We start from the raw sequence: 25,612 nt of genomic DNA on the forward strand, positions 1-25,612 counted from the left end.
TGCTATGTCGGTAACATGAAGCAATTCCTATTACTATATGCATATGTAATAAGGGCCGGGACGGTTCTCATTGAAGTCAATGGCAGTCTGATCCCAGAGTGGATCAGGTTTTAAACTGGGTAATTAACAGAAAAGAAAGTAAAAAGGGGTCTATGCCTTCCAAAAACCATATTTAGGCCCTTTTGAAAAAGGAAGGATACAGACCCAGTATAAGCACTGCTAAACTAATTTTGTTTTCCCCATATGATATTTCTGTCAGTGACAGACCACAGTGAACAATCCACAGAATTATCAGTCTACTTTGCACAATTTGACCATGAAAAGCAGAATGTCAGGGACCAAGGAGGGCCTTTCTGGCTAGGGAGGATGTGGTGAATGGCCTTGGACAAGCATAGATGAGGATGTTAAGGGTTTGTTCCTGGAGAAGAGGATGGTTCATCTATGGATGAACCATGTCATTGTTTTTCTTCTTCTGAGAGAAGAGGAGAAAGTCATAGATGTTGCTACCAAAGTGTCAGTTATCCCTCAGGATCAGGAGGAGTACCAGGGTCATCCTATGGACTGGCATAAGGCAAAGATGTACTATTATAGTAAAGGAGGAGGAGATCACCAGACTATGACAACATCTTACTTCAAAGATGTTAGAAAAGGAATTACATACAATCAAGGTGACAGACGAAGAAGTTGTTACACCTAATGTTAGTGGAATAAGAAGAGCTTCAAGGATTAGTGAGGCTGCTGGGATGAATACAGTGCTCTATACTGCAGTCTCTACTGTCTTTGTGGAACAATAATCTATAGGACTTGGTAAAGAGCAGTAAGAGTGAAAATCATAGGAGTGAGATTATTTTTCCACTCTCTCCAGTTATCAAGATATGTAACTAGCTTAGCAGGTGATTCTGCACAGATTTGAACCCAACTGGGTGGGTAGAAAATATTGTTTTAATAGTTTAACTTTAGTGTAATCTTGGATTTTATGGTAATGTGTTCAAGTAGCTGTCTTGATGTAGGAAACCAGTGGATTTTGACTTCTTTAGTTTTTAGAAGTTTTCCACTGTGAGTGCTCTCCAATATCAAAAGGATAAAGCAGTACTGAAATACATTCAGTCTCAGGTTGCAACTTTCAGAAGTGCCAAAAGCTGGCCCCGCTCTGTTCCCACTGATTTTTTCTGGGAACAAAGTTGAACATGCAAACCTTGAGCCCTTTGAAAATTCCATCATAAAACTACTTTCAACTTATCTGGTTTTATTTTGCCCTCATTTATATCCCTGTAATCAAATAGATTTTCACTGGTGAAAGTGAATACAGAATTTCACTGAGCTTGAACTGATTGAAAATGATTACTTCATTCTGCTTCTCTCCCTACACAATATCTTGTCCACCTACTCACTTGTCTATTTAAAGAGACACAATGATCTTACAATTTGCATTTCTCTCCAAAAAAGTTTAACCTACTATTGTTATAAGTAAAACCTAAGATTACTATAACTGAAAATGAGATTAGGGTATATATACTCTTTCTCTCTCTCTCTCTCTCTCTCTCTCTCTAGAGAGAGAGTATATATATACTTTTTGTTCAGGTTGTCTGCCTAGTACATTTGACAGCACTTTGTGAATAGTCAATTTCACTTTCTCCTGTACAGCCTGTTTCAAACCTGTTGTTTATATGTATTTTTGCACAGCAACAGAGAAGCAGAATATTTTTAAAATAAGAAAGTGATTATAGATCCACAGAAAGTGACAAGCAGACTTAGGGCAAGCATAATATCTAGAATTATTTCTAACTTATTTTGATGTAGACTAAATTTTAAGAAGTTAGTGTTTCTATACACAAGGCAGGACCTCGTTTATACTCTAAAAGCCTAATCCTGTATTTTAATGATCAGAGATGAATTCTATGGAGCTGGGGCAGCCAGAAATGAGACTGGCAGAGTTCAGGGACCAGAACAAGGCTGAAGCCAGGATCTGTGAACAGATCCGGGTCAAATACAGGAATGGGGGACAAGGCCAGAAGTCAGATGGCGAGGTATGTAACAGCAACAAGCCAAAATCCATCATATTGCACAAACATCATTGTGTCTCTTTCTGGCTTAAATAGCGTACCTAGCCCAATCAGGCACTATACAGCTCACCCATTCAGGTCCTTGTGGGCAGTACTTTGAGTGGAGTCTAAGGCATTAGGGATCCCTATTCTCTAGTCACTAATAGAGTTGTCAAGTGGTGTTGCAGCAGCAGCTGGTGGGCCTGGGCTCAGGAGCTGTGGATCTTCATAATACTTGAATCCCCCCCATAAATATATGCATTAATATTAGAGGGGAATACAATTTGGAATTTCCATCTTTCAGGATATTACATTCGTTTTTACGCAAAATTAGATAAGTTAACATTTTTCATGCAACAAAAATTCAAAAACATATTCAATCTGGAAATGCTGAAAATTTTGTATAGACATTTTTGATCAAAATGAAACACTTGGATATTCGTGAAACTGAAATGTTTAATTTTGTTTGTTGAATTGACCTGAAAGGCTCCCTTTCAAGTAAGATCAACATTAAACTGTATTTATCTTGCCTTATGGGAGTTGTTATTTGGGCCTCCATTGTCTCCTATGGGGCCGACTCTCTGGAGGACAATATTTCCTACAGTGCAGTCTGCTCAGCTGACTGATCGTTGTAATCCATGCAGCTCAGTCAGCTGCGTCTGCTGCCCTGCATTGTGGAGATGCAGTCCTCCAGGGAATTCAGCCCACAGGAGACAATGGGGCCATAAAGCAATGTGTTCGGGAAGTATAGTTCAGGGTTGTTGTTTAATTGATTCAGAACAAAACATTTTAGGTCAATTCATTACAATGAAACGTTCTGATTTGTGTTTAACTGACCTAAAACAAAATATTTTAATTTGATTTTCCCCCCAGGTAAAATTAAAATATTTTGACAAATTTAATTTTTTCCATAGAAAGTTTTGATTCTGTGGAAACTCCATTTTTCTGTTAGAAAAACATTCCATGGGAAATCCCCAACCATTTCTAGTTAGTGTGCCGGCTTATGAAAGGGCTTTGGAAGTGGGGATTGGGGGGAGTTCATGCAAACAATTACACCACATCAGTCAGAAAATGGAAGTGTGATGAGATGTTTCCTTCCCCCTCTTTTTTGTTGAATTTTCACTTTGATAAAAAAATTAAGCCCACTTCTTCCAGCTTCTGGTATGTAGGCAGTCTGGCCTAGTTGTCAGAGCAAAGACACCAGGTCTACTGAGCAGAGCAGGCCCCCAGGTTGGGGAAAGAAGCCAACGGTCAGGACCAGAGTCAGCTGCCAATTTCCAGAGCTAAGGGGTCAAGCCCGAGTCAGAACCAGGATTCAAAGCTGAGGTCAGATACCAAATGCCAGTGTCAAGCCATAGTCAGGGTAGGACACTCAAGGCCAGAGCTGGGACTGGTAATTGCTGATTGGAGATGAGGTGTAAGGGCATGAACTGTAGGAGAAACAAGGATCGAGCACAGAGCAGGAGCACAGTGGGAACAGGAGCAAAGGCGGGGGGGGGAGGCAGGAATGGAACAGGAAAAGAGTTGGGTGCAAGAACAAGCAGGATCCAATGTAGCCACAACAGGAAATCACCTTGCTGCTCACACAAACTTCCTGTGCCTCCTTCTGGCTTAAATAGCGTGGTTGGACCAATCAGTGGAGCTGAATGATCCTCCAAACAGGACTCACATGGGTGGTGCCTTGGCAGAGGCTATAGTCCTACTAGCTCCTTCGCCCAGCAGGTTTCAGTAGGTTCTGGGTACAGGATAGGATGCAGTAGCTGGCTGCAGGGAGCTGGCTGGGGACTCCTAGGCCTGCATTCAAGACCTGGGACATTACACCATTACCAGCTGTTGCTCTGAAACCACCCTTCTGGGGTGTTACCCCAAAATTCAGACCTAAGGCACCCCACAATGGCCTTCCTACCCTAACACCCCATTTATCAGTTTGGTCATTTCAGGACATAACAGGAGGTGGCCCACCCAAGAGGAATTGCCCAGGTTTTACCAGGGAGTTTGTTTCTGACCATCAGAGGACTCCCTAGAACAGACTAGTTCTGTTAACCCTTGGGAGGACACAGATACAGCCTTCCGCTCAAAGATTAACACTCAGGCAGTAATTTCTTCAAAACAAAATAACTTTTATTTAACACAAAATATTCCTTAATACAATACCAAAAAAAAAAAAAACCCATAAACCTTTTAACATAACAGGTATATATTAGAATACAAACAAAATCTAGTAGTGCATATGATATTATACAATTAAACAGTTTTAAGTAGTTACATGCCGCATGCAGTCACATGCAGAATGCTGACAGCAAGGCTTTTTAAAACATTAAAACATAATTGTGATGGGGTGAACTCACCCCACACTGGATGAGGAAGGGTTAATTCCTCACTGTGGGCAGAGGAAAACATGCCTGCATGTCCCTACCAGGTATGCTCCAGGTGTAGCAACAGTATAAGAGGGAGCAGCCTGGCTCAGTCTGGGCTGACCACTGGAGAGGAAGGATGCTCCTTCCTGGCTCCTGCCCAGAAACCACTGGAGCCCTGGAAGCCAGAGGTGCAGAGACCCAAACAGATGCCCAGCTACCTCTGGACACCCCAGGGAGGTCATAGCTTCAGGGAGTTGCAGCGGACAAAGAACCCAGAGACCCTGAAGAGTCACAGATCACTAACTGGCATAGTCGGTGACATATGCGGTGAGTGACATAGTCGGACGTAGCTCAAGGGGGACAAATCATTGTCCCGCAGATGGTCAGTGTATTGCAGATGGATCCCCGCAGACCAGGTGGCAGACACACTTGCCACTGCAAGGGCCCTGGGCTGGGACCCAGTGGAGCAGGGAGGGCCTGGATCCCCCTACCTGGCTGCCACACTCCCCAATGGGTGGCGGCCCACATCCCCCTTGCCAAGTGGCCACTTGACCATCCAGTCCTGACTGAAGGGCAACTTTAGTGACTATGGCCACTAGGCGGTACAGCCCTGCCCAAAGGGATTCTTTAGTGACTCTGGCCGCTATGCCATACAGCCCTGCCCAGAGGGCTACTCTATTGACTCTGGCCACCAGGCCATAGAGTCCCTCCTGGAAGGTGACACTATTGGCTCCAGCTGCTAGGCCATACAGCCATGCCTGGAGGGGTATCTCCATTGACTCTGGCCACTAGATCTGGCTGCCAGCAAACCCAGAGTATCACTAATGACTCTGGCTACTAGACCTTAATGCCCTGTAGACCCAGGGTATCTCTATTGACTTTGGCCATCGGGCCTTACTGCCTTGCAAACCCTGGGGTACCCCTATGGAATCTGGCTGCTAGGCCTTACTGCCCAGTAGAGAAGGGCTACCCCCCAGATGTGGGTTCCATGACCCTACTGCCTTGTGGCACAAGGCGATTCCATAGACACTGGCAATTCGGCCTTAAAGCCCTGTGGATCAGGGCCTCTCTATGGACATTTGCCCTTAGGTCTCATGGCCTGGAGACAGAGGGCATCTTGAGGATGGGGTGAACTCACCCCACACTGGATGGGGTCTCCCCACCCGGTCACAATAATAAACAATGAACACACAATACACAAACATCCAGCTTTATTAACTTAGTCAAACACATACATGCTTCAGTTGGAAAATCATCATCCTTACTTTCTCTGATGTCTTCACTTCCTCTGTTATGGTCCTTCTGCTCTGTCCTGATGTTGCCTCTCCACCCTCACTACTCTTCCTTCTTCTGATTTTTTGATTTTTCAGCTCTTTTAGATGATTTTCCTCAGTCTTGATTTTCTTCTCTTCTGCCGCTTCTTCCACACACACAGGCACCATCTACTCATGCTGATGGATGGACTAAAGCCTGTCAGCTCTCCATCTTATATGTAGATCTTGACCTATTCTGGTTGGCTGTTTCACATCATATGATTTGCATCCACCAATCAATTTCAAGTCCTCTAGAATGTGAACTTATTTGAAGACCTGTGCCTGTAGAGATGGACCTGTTTGAAGACCGGTGTTCTACCTGACTGACCGCTCCCTTCAGGTGTTGAAGTGATCTTTGTTTCATCCTAGTTTGCCTGCTTGCCATTGGCTAGATCATCCTAAAGCCACCAGTTTGGTTTTCACAGCTCTGATTCCTTGCATCCACCATTTTGTTTTCCCTCACTACGACCACTTAAAACTATCTTTAGTAACTATTTAAAGCCAAACAAATTACATATTTGTATACAATTTAGCATTGTGTTTCACTGTCACCACTGCAATTTCACTAATTTACATAAACTCAAATCTTGATCTTTCCCTGCTTCAGCTAGTGGTGATAGATCAGCACCATAGATGCTGGACAGTGCCCAGTGCTGAACAGAGTTTTCAGCACACCGAGAGCAGCTGAAAAATCCTCTGTATCAGGGGTGGTGGTCAGTTTGTGACACATTCAGAGAGTTCTCTTGTATTCTATTCTATCTGGTTCCATTCCAGTAAGACTCTTCTACTACACTCACTTCAAGGGGAGGATGGCCTCTTAGCACCTTCCAGAAATGCATCAAACTGTATAACTGGCATATGTCATGTGTCTTTCTCTACTTTTCCAATTCTCACAATAAGGGGAAAATTGTAGCAGGATTCTGGAACCAGGCACTCTCCATGTATCTCACTAGCACAATCCAATCTGGCAGGAAAACTCAGAGGATGCCTATACCACACAAAGGATAGCTGAGGATGAGCAGGTGAGGAATTTTGTATGTGAGAGAGAGATTAGGGCACTCATCTAGAATGGAGGTAAACTGAGATTAAAATTCCTTCTCAGCCTAATTTTAACAGGGAATTGAACCTAGGACCCCATCTCAGTGCCATAATCATGGGATTATTGGGTATTCTGGGGTAGGGTGGCCTTAGTCTCTCCTATTGGAGCTGTTCCATTTTGTATAAATAATTAAATAATCATTGGCATAGGGACTTGAACCTGACTCAAAAGACCTTTAAGTACCTAACTCCCACTGGGAATGAGGCACCTAAATACCTTTGAGGATCTGGGCCATCATGCATCTTTGCCTCAATTCTGCATTAATAAAATGCAGATAATAGTACTACACAGGGGTGTTGTGAGCATAAAAGCACTAAGGACTGGGTGGTGCTCTCATACTATAGTAATGGTAGAAATATTTCTAGAAGCCCATGCAAAGATATCACAGTGATGACTTTGGGTGGGATTTTCAATAGTGTTCAGCCATGGCTTATATGTGCTCCTTCTGAAATCAATGTAAATTGACTGCAGCTGGGGCAGAGTTAGACGAGCACTGATTTTTACTTTTTTTAATCTCACCTTTCATGTAGCAAGTGAAACTTTTCCATCCACTCCTTAGAACTGACCATCTGCTACAGCGATAATCAGGTATCCCCTAAGATGCATCCACATCAAATCTTTTTAGTCATTCTCCCCTTTATGCCTGATTCATTATGTTTGTGGCACCATAGTTCATCACTATGGAAATAACTGTGATACTCCAAATAGCGACGTCTGACATCACTAAATGAATCAGCCAGGAGGAATCATCGGTTTGTATATAGAAAAATATTTTTTACAAAAAATATTTTGGGACATGGTGGCAGGAAGAATGGGGGAAATATGTTCAAATATCAGTGTAGTAGAGATTATAGATTTTTTACAAATATCTAAATTTTAAACATTTGCTGCAGTGCAGTGGTGGTTCTTTAAAATCACCAACAATGAATCTGTCAACTGACACTCAGTAGCAGCATATTTAAATAGCTTAAGAGTTACAGTACCATATGCTCCAGTGAGTACAAAGATACAAATTACTCTATAGATATAATTCTCTGTGTTCAAGTGAGCAGACACAATGACTGCACTGCTGATGTTGTTGTCTTTAATGATGTAACTTTTGGCACAATAGTATTATAGGAACATTATACATACCTTTTTGTCACAAGTTACATGGTTTCTTTGCATTACCATAAGCAATGCATGGGTCAACTCTCCTTCATTTCTACCTTTCTTACGTGACATCTCTATTTTTATTCTTTCAGCAGCTTTTCTCAAAAATCAGTGGTGTCTCTTTTCTTTCCATACTCTTTACTTTTTTATGTCAGCATACTTTTCTACAGACATTGAGCACAAATCCTTAATCTTCATCTAATTAACCTCAGTTTTCTCTCTAAATTGCCATGTTGCCTCATAGGCTTTTACCAATCAGACATGTACCAAAATACTCAGTACCTCAACTATCCTGTCCTGTATTTATTACTTTTTTTGTGCAGAATAAGCCTTTTATCTAATTGTACATGTGGGGAGAAGGGGCAATAACAAGACTGACAACCAACTCAGCTTTTGAAGAGTTGTCTAGCATTAGCACCAAGGGATGAAATATCACTTGGTGTTTAGTAGGTTTATCCAGATTCTCAGGGAGGGGAGCCCACCCTAATCAAGATTGCCAGTAGAAATGGTTATTTATTTATTTTTTAGTTCTGGAAAAAAAATCGCTTTGTTTTGTGTGTTGCTGGTTTTCAATTAGTTCTAAATTGCCAATTATAAACTGATACTAGAACACCTGCTCCAAAACTGCTCATTGGCTGGTCTTTCTAGTCAATGGGCTTGATTCTCCACCACACTGCAAGGAGCAGGAAGGAGATATATTAGCAAGATAACTGGTGGAAGTGCTCATAGGGCCTAATTTTTCCCTGTCTTGCACTTTGTGTAGTCTTGTGAATTGTTGGGAAGTGGATATAAAGCAGTAGTGTAAGTAAAGCATTCTAATTTTGCATTAACTTTCCACAGATGTAAATACCTACACAGAGCAGTAGGAATAAGACCCACTATGTCTGTATGGCACCTAAAAGTGTATACAGAGGAAAGTCTGAAGCAATGTAAAGTCAATGTTAAGTAGCTTTATAGTGTCAGGGAGTAGAAACTACTGAAAAGTGACTGAAAGGAGGAAGGGGTATGTTTGCAAAAATGGGTATAGTCTGAGAAATGTCTGCATATACTGAAGTCAGAAAACTGTACAAGTGTAAGCTGTTGGTATAAATTAATGCTACCCAGAGGAAGCCATATTTGCAGCAGAAAGGTGACAATAAATATACAATAGTTCAATAGCTGTGTAGGGGTAGTCACCAAACTTAGAAAAAGGCTCAGTGCCCCCAGATATTTTGTGACTTGTTGTTGCTAGTAGGTTTTTGGACTTGGGAGATAATGCTTATGTAGTAATAAAGGTAACCATTGTGATAACCAGAGATTTCAGGAAGCTGGAAATCACATCAGGCAGATTAGACACATGTATGCTGATCACAAATGTTCAAGCATTTTCCATGATGTTCATTTTGGAATCTCACTGGAAACCAAAAAACAAAGAGGGGTAGAAATCATGCTCTAATTCCAGTGAGTACACAGTATTCCTAACGGGTTTAGGACTAGGACCACAATGGGTATTGGATTGGGCATTTAATGCCTTTCTGCCATTAATGCCAATATAGTTACCAACAGATGTATTGCCTTGTATTCTGTATGATAAGGGTCAACCATATTTTTTTCTGTAAGATAACACAAACTGAAATATGTATATGCATCTGGATGAGAAACCCACTGAAAAGCATATTTCCTTCACATTTTTAGTTCACCTGGGTGCTGACTTTAAGTATTCTCCATCACTTTATCATCTGTGAAAGCATGTAGAAATTAATGGACTCTGAGGTAAACATCACTTTAAAAAAATCAATCCTGTATCTGGTCAGAGTTTAATACATAGTAAGAACTAAATAAACAGCAACATTGGTCTAATCTATGCATTTTTCTGAGTTATACAGTTTTCTATGTCGGCACGGAAGAGGTATCACACTGAAGTTTTATTACACAATGCACTTTCCTAGGCCATATAACTATTTTTCTACTAATTCATGATCGCCTTCACTGGTTAATGCACCTGCCTCTTTGCTTTGCAATTTAAGCTATTAGAAATCACTGCATGTACAACAGTGAGTGGGGAACAGTCATTTGAATCTAATGAAGTACACCTTTTCCTGGAAACAAGACTAATGATTGTTTCTAGTTAAGGTTGCAGTACAGAAAGGAAGTAAACCTCTACCACTGGAAAGTCCAGCAAGGCCTGAGGCAATGCTTCCTCAGATTTGTAAGGTTCAACAGAGCCTCAGCCAATATTATTGCAGGTGTTGCAAGGTCTGACAGGAGCCAAGGTAGAAGTCCTGTGGACCAAGAGAACTCTAGAGAGAGTTGGAGCATGGGATTTCATTATGCTGCGAGCATATATCTGAAAATAGAGCCCTTTCCTGGTTGGACCAAAATGATTAAATTTGTAGATGTTGAAAGGTGTTGACTGAGCTGCAGGAATTCAGTCTGTTTTTCATATTTACAAACAATACAGCTACAACAATGATTCCTGAAATACCATACTGTGCAAAGTAGATTATTTCATCTTGCAGTTTTTTCTGAATTTTTAATGGTGAAAGCCTACTCTAGATCTATTCATTTCTAAATGGTTTCCCAGGGGATATAAGTGAGGCTGAAATAAAGCCCCGGGTTTGCAGATGAACTTTTTAATCATATGACTCTGAAATAAACAACAATTGAAGAATAAACACCTGTCTTAAGAAAGAATTCTTCCAGTCACCACTGAGCAGCTTAACGCTTTTCAAATGTCAGCAGGAAAGTGGCAAAATCAGAAGTCTTAAAAAAAAATCCAGGATGCCATTCATAGAATCATATAATATCAAGGTTGGAAGGGACCTCAGGAGGTCATCTAGTCCAACCCCCTGCTCAGAGCAGGACCAATCCCCAATTTTTGCCCCAGATCCCTAATGGCCCCCTTGAGGATTGAACTAACAACCCTGGGTTTAAGCAGGCCAATGCTCAAAGCACTGAGCTATCCCTCCTCCTCAGATATCATTTGTGTTTGCCTTATAATGGCTCATTTGATGGTGAGTTATCAGACTAGTCTATCTTTCCTGATGTCTTCAAAATGTCCACTTTTACTATAAATATTTGTGCTAACTGCACTGGATTTTCTGTCTGATTATCATAATTCTTGGTAGGATTTTAAAATGCTTTCATCCACTATGTATTTTGAACACCTGTTAAGCATGGTGATTTATCACAAAGGAATTTTATATTAAAGCTGTATCTAATGTAATTGCAAAAGCAATAGATTTTTCAACTGACTTTACTGTCTTTCTAGCCCTCTGACTGTCCTCTTGGTAATAGATGGTAAATGTATAGTGATAGATGCTCCCTTGCAAGAGCTGAGGCCAGTGCTCCTGCGGTGTTTGTAAGTACCACTCTATAGCTATACTTGCCATCTAGGATTGTTAGCACAAGAAATGGGAGTGAATTTCTGCAGTGTCTGAGAAATGATTGGTGGTATGCAGGGTGAGTTTATGGAGGCAAAAAGGAGAATAGATCAGTGCCTGGAATGGTAAAACAGGTGTGTGTAAGGATACATGAGGATAATGAGGGAGAATGCAGAAACTAGATCCATGAAGGGATTCATGTAGGTGCCTAACTGACATTTCAGGTGCCAAAATTTAGATACTAAAACCCCCTGTTTAGCTGCTGCCTAGCCCAGAAGGCGCCTAAATTACTACTGCTGGTCATGTACAAGCTCACTTAAAACTTGATGCCTGGACCCTAGTTCACACCTATGCTCCAGCAGGATTCACAAACCAGGTGCTCCCCTGCCTGTGTTGCCTACAGGGCTGATCTGTGCAGCTGCTTTAGAGCATGCCTACTGGATTAGTCCTCATGAAAAATGGCCAGATGGTGTAGCCTATAGGATTAACCTGCTTACTTGCACGCATATATTATATATATAATCAATCTTTTCTTATAGTTTTAGTATTTGATGTATAGGTTTATAGATTTATATTAAAAATAAGTTTGGCTGTAATACAAGAGACCTACAGGCCATATCCTGTATGTTAAGCTAAGGCAAAGTTAGCATTTCTATATTAAGACCTTTTACCCAGAAAAGTAAAGTTGACCTATATCTTGTCACCTGAATAGATAAGTACCCACACCTATGTCTATGACCTTTTATCTAGAACAATAGACAATGGAGAATGGCATAGGGTTTTTTTTTCAATGTTGTACCCACAGACTTAACAAGTACACCACACAAGACTGATGTGTGTACATACCTGTCATCAATACACATACATATTAGCCTATGGGGTAAGCGTACCCTAACATTTTGTGGGTGAGGAATGAAATTTGGGCATAGGAGGAAGGATTTCCGTCACTTTGCCCTATAAAAGAGGTGACCTACCTCGATAGAGTACTCCAGACTCCATTTCTATTCTTATTTATTCTATTTCAACTCTATCTATTCTATCTATCTACGATGGCTGCTACTATTAGTAGGCTATACTTGTTCTTCTTAAACTTTAAGTTTCAAGGGAACTAGGCTAAGCTTGGTTTCCCTAAGTTATACTCTTAGTATTGTTTATTAGGTTTTGATTTTAAGTTTAAGTAGCATTAGCTTTTTCTAAGCACTCCATCCCTCACTCAAGAATTGAGAAACCTGAACCACAAGGCTGGTCCTGATAACCTCTTACCACCAGGTTATCAAGGAAGGGTGTGAGTATATTAACCAAAGCTTTGTTGCATATAATACTATATTATCATATGGATCTTTTGAATAGCAGTAATGCAATTGTAACTTTGTAACTCTAATTATTTTACCATTTACTTACTATTTCATTGCTTTTAATAAAAAGTCTTTATGACTATATCTGTCTCAGTGTAAGCTTCCTTTTTGTAAACTCTGTGGAGCCTGATTCGGGACAAGAACTTTTATCTTCTGATCAAACAGATTGGCGAGCCTAAACCCACACTAATTAATGTTAATGCTTAATTATTATTAATATAATTGATTTAAAATAATTAAAATTAAATTAATAAATTAAATCAATAGTACTAACACACCCTAGATCAGGCTACAGTGGTTCCCCCGCAGCCCAGTGGTTAGAGCACTCATTTAGGATATAGATACTAATTGGAGCAGGAACTTGAACCTGATACTCCCAGGGTGTGCTAACAACCTGGCTATAGAGTCTTCCTCAGTTGCTCTCTGGCCCAGTGAATATTTAAGTCGTTATACAAAGTGGAACAGTTTCAACATGAGGGAGTGTGAGAGACCCATCCAAGCATACGCTGTAGTCCAGTGGTTACAGCAGTCACCTGGGTTTAAATACTAGCTTCTCTCAGGCAGAGTGAGGATTTCACCCCACACCTCCCACATTCTGGGCCAGTGCTGTAACTATTAAGCTACATGTTATAAAGGTGTCTCCTCTCTCCTCATTTGTGCATATGGGGAAAAGGGCTGATCTGCTTAAGCACCTAGTTCCAGGAGAGGGTTCATAGCTGCAAATCTCAAGTGGAGTGAGACTTGGCCACACCCCTCTCTTCTTTGTCAGTTTAGGCAGCTCTCTATTCAGCATGCTGGCTTTTGACAATCTCATTCTTTGGCACCTAACTCTCCTCATGCACTGTACAGCGAGCCTGTGCACCTAACTTGGGGCTGTGCATTCCATTAGGTGGTAAGGTGCTTCAAGTTAGGCATTGCAAAACTGACTCTTAGTCCCCTTTGCAGGTCTAGTCCTGAGTATGCAGCAGAAGAAAAGCAGGCTTGGAGAACATCTTCTCAGGAACAGATATCTGTACCAAACACATAAAGTACTCTAACCAGCAGCAAATTTCATATGACTAAGAAAACAAGTTCCCCTATGCTGGATCTACATGTAGATCCCTAAATCCTGGAAGTAGAGTGAGATCAACCCCCAGGTAGGGTCTTAGCACAGTGCCTTTTTCAGCTGCTCTTTCGGCCCTGGTGTGAAGTCTCAAAGGACTAACAACAACCTTTTCCCTTTGTTCAGCATGAATTGTTTTGCTGACATTGGCCTGTAGCTTAAAAAGAGCATTAGTCACTCACAACTGCTTAGAATGTTAAGGAGGGAGAGGTCATTAATGAACAACAATTGCTGCACCAGCTGAGTAGTCACTCTTTTCCTATGTGTGTCATCATCCCCTCCTGCTATGCTCCTTGCAATCTTAAAGTAAGGTCAGTAGTTTGGATCCTTCCTCTGGGATTAATTGGTGGCCTTTCCTGAGTAACCATTGCAGGACATTAGTACTGTGATTGTCATTGATCTCAGAATGTTTACTTTTAGTAACTGCATACTAATAACAGGGGTTTGGAATTTCCTTTAAATTGCAGCAATCTGAACCTATCCATGAGTCTCCATGCTTTCTTGTAGTGTTTGCAGTTACATTTCAGACTGCCATAGTTATATGGAGAAGCTGTCTATAGATTGATTGATTTCAACCAGTGGTTGTGATATTGAACACTCTTTTTGTTATTTAGCCAAATGTGAACTATATGTAATATTCTATGCTGCTAGGTAAATGTGTTTGTTCTGCTGCAGAATCACTGATGCGCTTTACTGTTTATGCTTCTTCTGTGGTATTTAACTCACCTTCCCTTTCCATTACAAGGCCCACCCACTCACTCTGCCAAAAGAGTTCAGAGAACAAATAAATTTAAACACTACCTTTGGTTTCTTGCACAGCCATTTTAATCATCATCATGTTCCCCAGCTCTTCTTTAACTGCTGGAACTGTGATTTTTAGTTACTCCTGTCCCTCATCACTTGAGAATGTTTGTTTGGTCTTTCAATGGCAAGAGCTATTGTTTAAGAGCTGTTATTGCTAGCAGCCTAAAACAATATTGGAAGTTGTAGGACACACGCAGTACATTATTTTGTAGAGTTGAACATTTTTGAGCCATCAAACTGATGCACACTTACCCAAGAACATGAGAAAAGAATCCATATACATCCCTTAATTTTAGCACATTACCTTTTTGTTTGTGATTTTTGTTTAAGTGACTGAGGTAAATATTTTGGACATTTGTCATAAATATAAAGGGAAGGGTAACCACCTTTCTGTATACAGTGCTATAAAATCCCTTCTGGCCAGAGGAAAAACCCTTTCACCTGTAAAGGGTTAAGAAGCTAAGATAACCTCGCCGGCACCTGACCCAAAAGGGCCAATGAGGGGATAAGATTCTTTCAAATTTGGAGAGAGGACAAAGGATTTTGTCTGTCTGTGTGATGCTTTTGCCGGGAACAGATCAGGAACGCAGACTTACAACTCCTGTTAAGTTAGTAAATAATCTGGCTAGAAATGCATTGATTTCCTTTTGTTTAATGTCTGGTAAAATAAGCTGTGCTGGAGGAAATGTATATTCCTGTTTTTGTGTCTTTTTGTAACTTAAGGTTCTGCCTAGAGGGATTTTCTATGTTTTGAATCTGATTACCCTGTAAGGTATTTACCATCCTGATTTTACAGAGGTGATTCTTTTACTTTTTCTTTAATTAAAATTCTTCTTTTAAGAACCTGATTGCTTTTTCATTGTTCTTAAGATCGAAGGGTTTGGGTCTGCGTTCACCTATGCAAATTGGTGAGGATTTTTATCAAGCCTTCCCCAGGAAACGGGGTGTAGGGCTTGGGGAGATATTTTGGGGGAAGACATCTCCAAGTGGGCTCTTTCCCTGTTCTTTGTTTAACACGCTTGGTGGTGGCAGCATAGGGTTCAAGGCCAAGGCAAAGTTTGTACCTTGAGGAAGTTTTTAACCTAAGCTGGTAAGAATAAGCTTAGGGAGTCTTTCATGCAGGTCCCCACATCTGTACCCTAGAGTTCAGAGTGGGGAAGGAACCTTGACAGCATCTTTATAAGCAAACCAGAATTAAGATAATCCTTCTAAGTCAAGAGTATATTGAAATCATCACTGTAACATACTCTCCACTTAGCTTATTCAAGCAGCAGCCCACGTTCTACTCAATGAAACTGTCTTGGAAAATTTTTCACAGCAGGAGAAAGGTGAGATGAGGACTGGAATGTTTAAGGTGGTGATAATTAGCCATCAGGAGCATCTGGCAATTATTCTTAACTTTTAAGAGTTTCAAAAGTTGTGCTGCTAGGTTCTATAAAGCTAAATGAACAAGTGAGCTCTGAAGATATGCTGAAAGTTGATGCAAAAATGCAGATTCCCTTTTCAGTAACTCATTAAAAAGATACTGAAGTTTGTTTTAAGAATATTTTTTCTCATATGTATCTAGGGAAATAGACTTAGATGTAAATGAGATTTGCTGGAGTTATTCTCACTAACCGAGCTAGAGACAGGCCTAAGTACTGGGATATCAACATGCAGAGACAGATACTCATACATTAATGAACATTTTACTGAATACTGTCTTTATGTATATGCTGTTCACTGATTGTGCCACAATATGAAACAAATAATTAGAATCACTGTCATTATTATTTCTTTTGTTTGCTTTATTAATTGTTTTGTAAGAAAATGTCATAATTTAATCTTAATTAAAACAAACAATTTATCACCTTTAGTTCAAAATTTTCATTTCTACACCATGGAATGCAGACTTAAGTGGACAAATTAAACCTACGAGTAAATGGGTGACACTCCATTGACCTTGAGGGAGTTTCACCCACTTGCTACAAGCTAGTATTTAGTCCTAAGCATTAACATATTGGGGAATATGATTGTTAAGGTATTCTTGTGTTACTGAATTGATATGAGCCAGATCCTCAGCTGGTGCAAATGAGAATAGCTCTACTGAAGTTATAGGAGATATACCAATTTACAACAGCTGAGCATGTAGCCTATTATTTTCAAAGAAAGTATTTTAATACTTGTCAAAGGCTTGCATCCATATGCAGGATTCTAGTAAGTGTGTGGTCCTCCTGTGTCTCTCATGGCAGAACTTCAGGAAGGATGGCACTTGCCACATGCTATCATCACAAAAACCCTCACTGGACAAGCCTTGTTTCCTGAGGCACTGCTTATTACACCAAGTGTTAGAGCAATATTGAGGGAGAAGGCCACAGCTTAAGTAATGTGCTGGCCTGGAGCCCAGTATTAGAGCTGGTGGGAAACAGTTTTCCCACGTAGGAAGTATTTGAAATTTTGGGGAAAAAAATCCTTTGAGTTAAGATGAAAAATCAGTCTAGAAAATCTTCAACAGCTGACAAATCAAAAAGAATGGGCTTTTATCAGTCTAAACCTTTTTTTTTATTTCAAGTTTTAAAACTTTTTGAAATGATAATTAATCCACATTTTTTGGGGTAAAAAGTCATTTTGAAGCAGGAAAGTGGAGTTTGCTTTTGTTTAAAAAAGTGTCAAAATGGGACATTGACGATTTCATAACTTTTTTTTCAAGTTGAGAAATGAACTGAAACTGACCCTTTCCCATAAAATGTTTTTGTTCTGATGAATCAACATTTTTCAATGGGAAAAATTCCCAAATGGCTCTAACCAGTGTGACAAGCAGATACTCTGGGACTGAGACCACGGAACATGTCAACCAAAGTAGCAATGGTGTGTGGGGGGGTGAAGAGCACTCAGGATTTCCCTTTCACCACTGCTTCTGTTTGCGCCTGGTCCTACAGTGAAAGAAGAAAACAGTGAGGTGCTTGCACTTGGTGATCAGCACCCATCAGAATTGGGGCCTTAATAAGAGACTCTGAATTGTTGCTGTTTGTGATTTTTTTCCCCTAATATTTCTTTACTTTTATACAATTAATCATCATGCAGCTGTTTCAATCAACTTTTACATCTTCGCTTTTACCCATATGGATGCTTTCACTTGGTGCATTGAGACAGACTTTGTTTCTTTGAACACTTTCCCTTTTCCCTGTCATTTCTCTCCATTGCTTTCATTGTTAACCTGTGTCACACATGCTGCCAGAAATCGCTTTGCTGAGATCACACAATCTAATTTACCCCTCTTTTGTTCTACTTTTGTAGTCATTATTGCTCAGCTGGCCTACTGTATTTAAAATAACTATTATCAACTGTGCTACTTTACAATTAAGACAAATTACCCCTTCTACGTCACTCATATGCATAATGGAAGCATCCTTGTACCAAATCAACACATTTCTTGCTGTTTTATTGCCTTCTGTTTGTGTGCCCTCATTTATACTGCTATAATTGAAAACTCTCATTGCTATTTTGCTCTTTGACAAATGTTTTTGGCTTCTGTTATAATCCTCCCATCCTCTTCCTCTTGACAAAACTGGTTGAAGCCAAAATTGTACTTTTCATTAGAGCTGGTTGGGAATTTTTTGACAACAATGTATTTTGTCAGAAAATGTTGATTTGGAGAAACCAAGTAATTCACAGGCTTGTACCAGGGTTAACAAAACTTTAATCAGGAAAGGTTTCTCAGGTTGAGGATGGGTCTCTTTCAATTCCTATTGTTGGAGCCACTCCTCTTCGTATAAATAATTTAAATATTGGGCCAGAGAACAAGAGAGACTGACTCTATCGACCAGCGGTTAGGATACTTAGCCAGTATGTGGGAGACTCAGGATCAAGTTTCTGCTCCCATGATTATGACTATGAATTGGGGGAAAGCCCCCCAGAATAGCCTATAGGCTGGTGCTAAGGGCACACACCTGGGGTGAGACATGCATTTCTTCCCCAGCTCTATTTATTATAGATTAATATTGAGTCTATAATCTCAAATCTAAATCTGTGACCGTAAGGGCTAATGGGCTGTCTAACAATAAATATCTTCCATTTTTTAAATATTTTGTGATGTGAATTTTGCAAAAAAATCACACACACAGCTAAACAAGCACTATTTAAAGCAAATGAACAAGTGAAACGCTACAGCACCGCAGTTGCAGCAGCCCAGCTGTGCCACTGTAGTGTTTTAAGGGGAGACAAATCCCAGAGCCCTGACACCAGCAGCCAGCTTTTTGCAGCACACAGTAGCTTCACTCTGGCTTCCACCAGACTGATTACTTCTTGCAGGGTGACATCAACCGTCCTTCCAGTCCTGAGTCTCTCCAAAACTGTCTCCCTGGAGTGTCCCTCAGACCAGGCCCTCACAGAAGCTATCAAGTTCTCTGCCTCCAAACTTACAGAATACACACATCAGCCTGATATTTTGGCTGAGGATTTTACCCTTTAGCACACAGAGCTGAGATGATTTTGTAATATAAGTTTATTAACACAAACAGAGACTTAAGTGGTAATAAGGAAGAATAGAAGAGGCTAGGATGACAGAAGAATTCTTCCACTGACCTAAGTTACCGCTGCTCAGAAAGGTGGATTAATTAGAGTGCTGGAAAAATCCTTTCTGTTGCTGTAGGAAGTGTCTACAGAATGGCACTACAGTGACTCAGCTTCAGTGCTGTAGCTGTAATGCTGTAGCACCTAAAATGCAGACATGGCTTACGTGTGAGCTTCTGGAAGTTTTAAAGCACATTCTAGTGCGGTTGCACATCCTGTTTGGCGCAGTGATTAGTTCTACAAACCTGCCATGAAGCACGTATCTATTCTGGAAATGTGTGCCACCTTTCTCACAGAACAGTAAAACTGTCTCTGAGAAGACGCTTGCTGTAAAGACTTCAAGAGAGAGAAAGATTTAAAAGCAGCATTTTCAACACATTTGAAAGCAAGAAACAGTCTATCTCTTTTTCCACAAAAAAGCAAAGCAATATTCTAGTAATTAAATTTCCTTATTAAATATTGTTTCTGTACTACTAATAAATAAATTCTGCAACACAAACCTTTACAGAAAGAAGCTCATGAAACCCAGTTATTGTGCTTAGAATGTGGCAAGGGAGTCCTCACTGGAACCTGCCAAATGTCCTATACCTTTCATGTGGTTGAACTGTCCCACTCAGGGACAGGACCCTCCAAAGCACAGCTCACGAAAGCTTATGCTCAAATTTCCTTCACAGCATCAGTCCTGCCTGATGGACCCTGGAAGGAGGCTGTGCTGTGGGGAGAAGAGGTGAAGAATGGAAAGCTAGGGGCAAGAGTGAACAGAGCATATCACAGCATATCACTCTTCCTTCTGGTCCCACAGATTTCCAGATTAAAAACCTGTATGGGAAGCAGCAAAGAACTGGTATTGCTTTGGATAAAATAATCTTTGCCTCAGCTTATTTTAATGAGAAGAGGCAGGAGAACAGGCTTTCTTAGCTGACATGTTTGTTCAAGATATTCAATGAATAGCTGCTCTAACTCTGCTGATGGAGTTACACTGTTGAAGAATTCTGGCTCTTTAAGTTTCCTCCAGTCTCTCATACACCTATATAATTAAAAAAATACAACACTAGAACACTGATATACTGGAAAAATGTCTCTTGTACTCCCACATAGTGCAGTGCTCCAAAATCCCTACTTTGAAAGTGGAATTAGACTGTTTCATCAATTATAAACCAATGCCTCCATGACTATGACACAGGATATAACCAAATTATACTCTAAAATTTATTTTACATAGAGCTATTTAATGCATAATCTCACACCCCAGGAGTTGACTGCTTTTCAAAGGTACTTTGTGCGAAGCTGGAGACTTAGGCCAAATCTTAGCCTACGTATCAACTGAAAGTCTGTCAGGCTTAATGCTGGTGGAATGTTATGAAAATTAAGTTGTTAAAATCAGCAGTATAATATGTAGTGTTTGGACTTTCCTAAATGCTGGTAACCAGATGACTGCAATACTCATATGCTAAACTTCTTATTTCTCATATTAAGACTAAGATCTGTACATGTGTGTTACATAACTCTCTCACGTGATTGGGACAGACCTCCTGATCATTGTTGAGATTCTTCCATAAAAATGGCTACACTTTTAGAGAGAGAATGGTCATTTCATACCCATTAAAAAGCAACATGTCCAGAGAAAATGCTTCAATTCTCAATATAGTCGATAGAAACCAGTTTACAGGACAAGGGAGAAGGGGAAACTCCCACCCAGAGATGAGTAATGCAGGATGATTTCACTGACTGGTCTGTACTTCCCTGGGTTGTCTTTATTTCCCTTTTTATAGATTGGTGCTATATTTGCCCTTTTCCAGTATTTTGGAATCTCTCCCATCTTCCATGACTTTTCAAAGAGTCAGCTCCTTGGTATTCTAGGATGGATTTCATCAGGCCCAGGTGACTTGAAGACATCTAATTCGTCTAAGTAATTTTTAATTTGTTCTTTCCCTATTTTAGCCTCTGATCCTACCTCATTTTCACTGGCAGTCACTATGTTAGACATCCATTCACTACCAACCTTCTTGGTGAAAATCGAAACAAAGAAGTCATGAAGCACCTCTGCAATTTCCACATTTTTTGTAATTGTTTTTTCCCCATCATTAATTAACGGGCCTGCCCTGTCTTTGGTTGTCTTCTTGCTTCTAATGTATTTGTAGAATGTTTTCTTGTTACCCTTTATGTCTCTAGCTAGTTTGATCTCATTTTGTGCCTTGGCCTTTCTAATTTTATCCCTACTTACTTGTGTTATTTATATTCATTCTTTGTAATTTGATCGAGTTTCCACTTTTTGTAGGACTATTTTTTTTGAGTTTTAGATCATTGAAGATCTCCTAGTTAAGCCAGCGTGGTCTCTTGCCAAACTTCCTATCTTTCCTATGCAGTGGGATAGTTTGTTCTTGTGCCCTCAATAATGTCTCTTCGAAAAACTGCCATCTGTCTTCAAGTGTTTTTCCCCTTAGACTTGCTTCCCATGGGATCTTACCTACCAACTCTGTTTGCTAAAATCTGCCTTCTTGAACTCCATTGTCTTTATTTTGCTGTTGTCCCTCCTACCATTCCTTAGAATCATGAACTCTACCATTTAATGACTAACAAATTTACTTGAGCATAAGCTTTCGTGAGCTACAGTGGAAAATACAGTGGGGAGATTTATATACACAGAGAACATGAAACAATGGGTGTTACCATACACACTGTAAGGAGAGTGATCACTTAAGATGAGCTATTACCAGCAGGAGAGCGGGGGGAGGGGAGAGAAAACCTTTTGTAGTGATAATCAAGGTGGGCCATTTCCACAGTTGACAAGAACGACTGAGGAACAGTGTGGGGTGAGGGGGGAATAAACATGGGGAAACAGTTTTACTTTGTGTAATGACCCATCCACTACCAGTCTCTATTCAAGCCTAAGTTAATTATATCCAGTTTGCAAATTAATTCCAATTCAGCAGTCTCTCATTGGAGTCTGTTTTTGAAGTTTTTTTGTTGAAGAATTGCCACTTTTAGGTCTGTAATCGAGTGACCAAGGAGATTGAAGTGTTCTCCGATTGGTTTTTGAATGTTATAATTCTTGATGTCTGATTTGTGTCCATTTATTCTTTTACGTAGAGACTGTCCAGTTTGACCACTTCACTGCTGAAGTGAAGAAACAGATTGACAGAGCCAGAAGAGTACCCAGAAGTCACCTACTACAGGACAGTCCCAACAAAGAAAGTAACAGAACGCCACTAGCCATCACCTTCAGCCCCCAACTAAAATCTCTCCAACGCATCATCAAGGAACTACAACCTATCCTGAAGGACGACCCATCACTCTCACAGATCTTGGGAGACAGGCCAGTCCTTGCTTACAGACAGCCCCCCAGCCTGAAGCAAATACTCACCAACAACCACACACCACACAACATAACCACTAACCCAGGAACCTATCCTTGCAACAAAGCCCATTGCCAACTGTGTCCACATATCTATACAGGGGACACCATCATAGGGCCTAATCACATCAACCACACTATCAGAGGCTCGTTCACCTGCACATCTACCAATGTGATATATACCATCATGTGCCAGCAATGCCCCTCTGCCATGTACATTGGTCAAACTGGACAGTCTCTACGTAAAAGAATAAATGGACACAAATCAGATGTCCCTCCTCCTGCCCCTCCCCCCCGCTCTCCTGCTGGTAATAGCTCATCTTAAGTGATCACTCTCCTTACAGTGTGTATGGTAACACCCATTGTTTCATGTTCTCTGTGTATACACATCTCCCCACTGAATTTTCCACTGAATGCATCCGATGAAGTGAGCTGTAGCTCACGAAAGCTTATGCTCAAATAAATTTGTTAGTCTCTAAGGTGCCACAAGTACTCCTTTTCTTTTTGCAAATACAGACTAACACGGCTGCTACTCTGAAATCTACCATTTAATGATCACTTTCACCCAAGTTGCCTTCCACTTTCAAATTCTCAACCAGTTCCTCCCTATTTGTCAAAATCAAATATAGAACAGGTTCTCCCCTAGTAGCTTTCTCCACCTTCTGAAATAATAAATTGTCTCCAATACATTCCAAGAACTTGTTGGATAATCTGTGTCCTGCTATGTTGTTTTCCCAACAGATATCTGATCATCTTTTGCACCTGTGAGCTCTGCGGTCAGAACAGTCATATGGCAGTTTTCTTTTTGATAAAAGCTATGTAGTGGAAGGAAACAGGGCTGTTTTTAACCACACTGGATCCTAGGAGGCAAGAACTTTGTCTGCCAATTAAATGACTTGTGACTGCCACAGGTGGGATAAGCCTCAGAAGCTGAACCTATAAGACTATGTTATTTTGTACAGAAGTTTTATAAGATAATAGCCTAGAGGTTGTCTTTGGGCATGTCTACACTTACCTCCGGAGCGATCGATCCAGCGGGGGTTGATTTATCGCGTCTAGTGAAGACGCGATAAATTGGCCGCCGAGCACTCTCTCGTTGACTCCAGTACTCCACCAGAGTGAGAAGCATAGGCGGATTCAATGAGGGAGCATCAGCAGTCGACCTACCACAGTGAAGACGCCGCGGTAAGTAGGTCTAAGTAAGTCGACTTCAGTTACGTTATTTTGGCTTCCCGTAGGACTAATATTCATCAAGAAAATGAGGACATGAGCCTGCAGTGCTTACTTAAATAAAACTCCCATTGCTCTCAATGGATCTTGAGAGTGGACTTCAGAGCAGACAGAGCCAGTACATCCAAGTCAGTGAAAGACAGCAGTGCATCCTTTCCTTGGGGAAAAAAAAAAAGGAAAATGCCAGCTGTTTGTTCAGATTCGAATTACATTTCAGACAATTGCTTATTTTAAGAGCTAACTATAGATTCAACAACAGCTTAAATAAAAATGATGAAAATGTAAACATAATGTTTAATAGACAAATAGTTACTCATTATTGCAATGCCTTGCTTAATCTTTTGTATTGTATAGTTTCTTGCATATAAATTTATGACAAGAACAAAATGCAGTACCTGAAATTTGCATGAATTTTGTACTGTTTCCTAAGGGAATACTTAAGATAAGATCAGCATTGCCTATTATGGAAACTGAGCAATGTGCTACCATGGGTCTAATGTTGTTAGTAACTCAGTTTGTGATGGTGTCAGATTTACAGCATAACATCCAGCCAATATTAACAGTAGCACAACTTCTTTCAAAGCTTATGAGGAAACTGTCACAGATGTCAAGTATGGCGTATTTTGCTGAAAGTGGGGGAAATAATTTTCTCTTACCTATCATCCTAAAATTACTTCCAGCAAGATGCATGGATTATTTCATTCTTCATATAGGCTTTCATTTTTCTTTGCCCATGTTTGTGTCTGTGAGCAAAATACCAAAGTCAGGTGGCATATAATATATATCTGGCAACAAACTTTGCACATTTGCCTAGTTTAGATGGCAGTAATAATACTTAGCATTTATATAACTTCTCATCCACAGATCTCAAATTACTTTACACAGGTGAGTGAGCATTATTATTCCCATTTTACAGATGGGGAACATGAGACACAAAGGGTGTAAGGTCCATAATTTACCATAAGTCACACAGCTCATCAAATGCTGAACCAGGAATAAAATCCAGTTTTCCTGACTCTCTGTCCTTTGCTGTATCCTCTGGACCTTTCCAAAGGCATAACATTGAATCATTTATATATTTCTGTCAGTTATTTCTGGAGATCTGGCAAATTAGTGAAACAGAATCAAATATTTTCAAAATTTCCCACAAACTGAAAACTCTGAGATACTTCAGTTTCATTGAAACTTTCATTGAAGAATTCTATTACAGATTTCCAACTTTCATTATTTTGTAATTTCAAATTTTTGTTTTGGAATTTCAATTTTTCATTTCAAATTTTATTTTTTAGGTTTCTCCATTTTTATATTTTTACATTATTTCAACACCTGTCATCAGTAATTATAATACATAATGTGCACTAAATGTCAAACTGTTTTATTACAGCACAAACCAGAGATACTTTGATCTAAACAGAAGATAAAATGTGTTATAAAGTAAATACAATTACCACTATTACACTGTTATATTATGACATGTCAGTAGTAGTAGTTCACATAAGTACTGAAATAATGTAAAAATAATATATAAATGAAAGAAACAACAAAGTGAATTTATTTTTGGAGCGGTGTTGGTCCAGGATATGAGAGAGACAAGAAAGGTGAGGTATATCTTTTATTACAGATATTTCCTCACCTACCTTCTCTCTCTTAAAATGGAAAATTTGAAATTCTGAAATAAAAAAATAAAATATTGTAATATGACAATATAGTTTTCCATAGGATTTTTTGTCAAAATCACACTTTTTGAAATCTTTTGATTTTGAGGGGAGGAAAAGACATGTTCTGTTGAAAAAGGTTTTAACAAAAAAAATTGGACCAGCTCTACCCACATCCTTCAAAGTAGCTATTAATGCTATGTACAGTAATCCTCTGTCTCTTAGTAGTTTTACT

The sequence above is a fragment of the Chelonia mydas genome, chromosome 1 (genome assembly GCF_015237465.2).
Source record: "Chelonia mydas isolate rCheMyd1 chromosome 1, rCheMyd1.pri.v2, whole genome shotgun sequence".
NCBI classification, from domain to species: Eukaryota; Metazoa; Chordata; order Testudines; family Cheloniidae; genus Chelonia; species Chelonia mydas.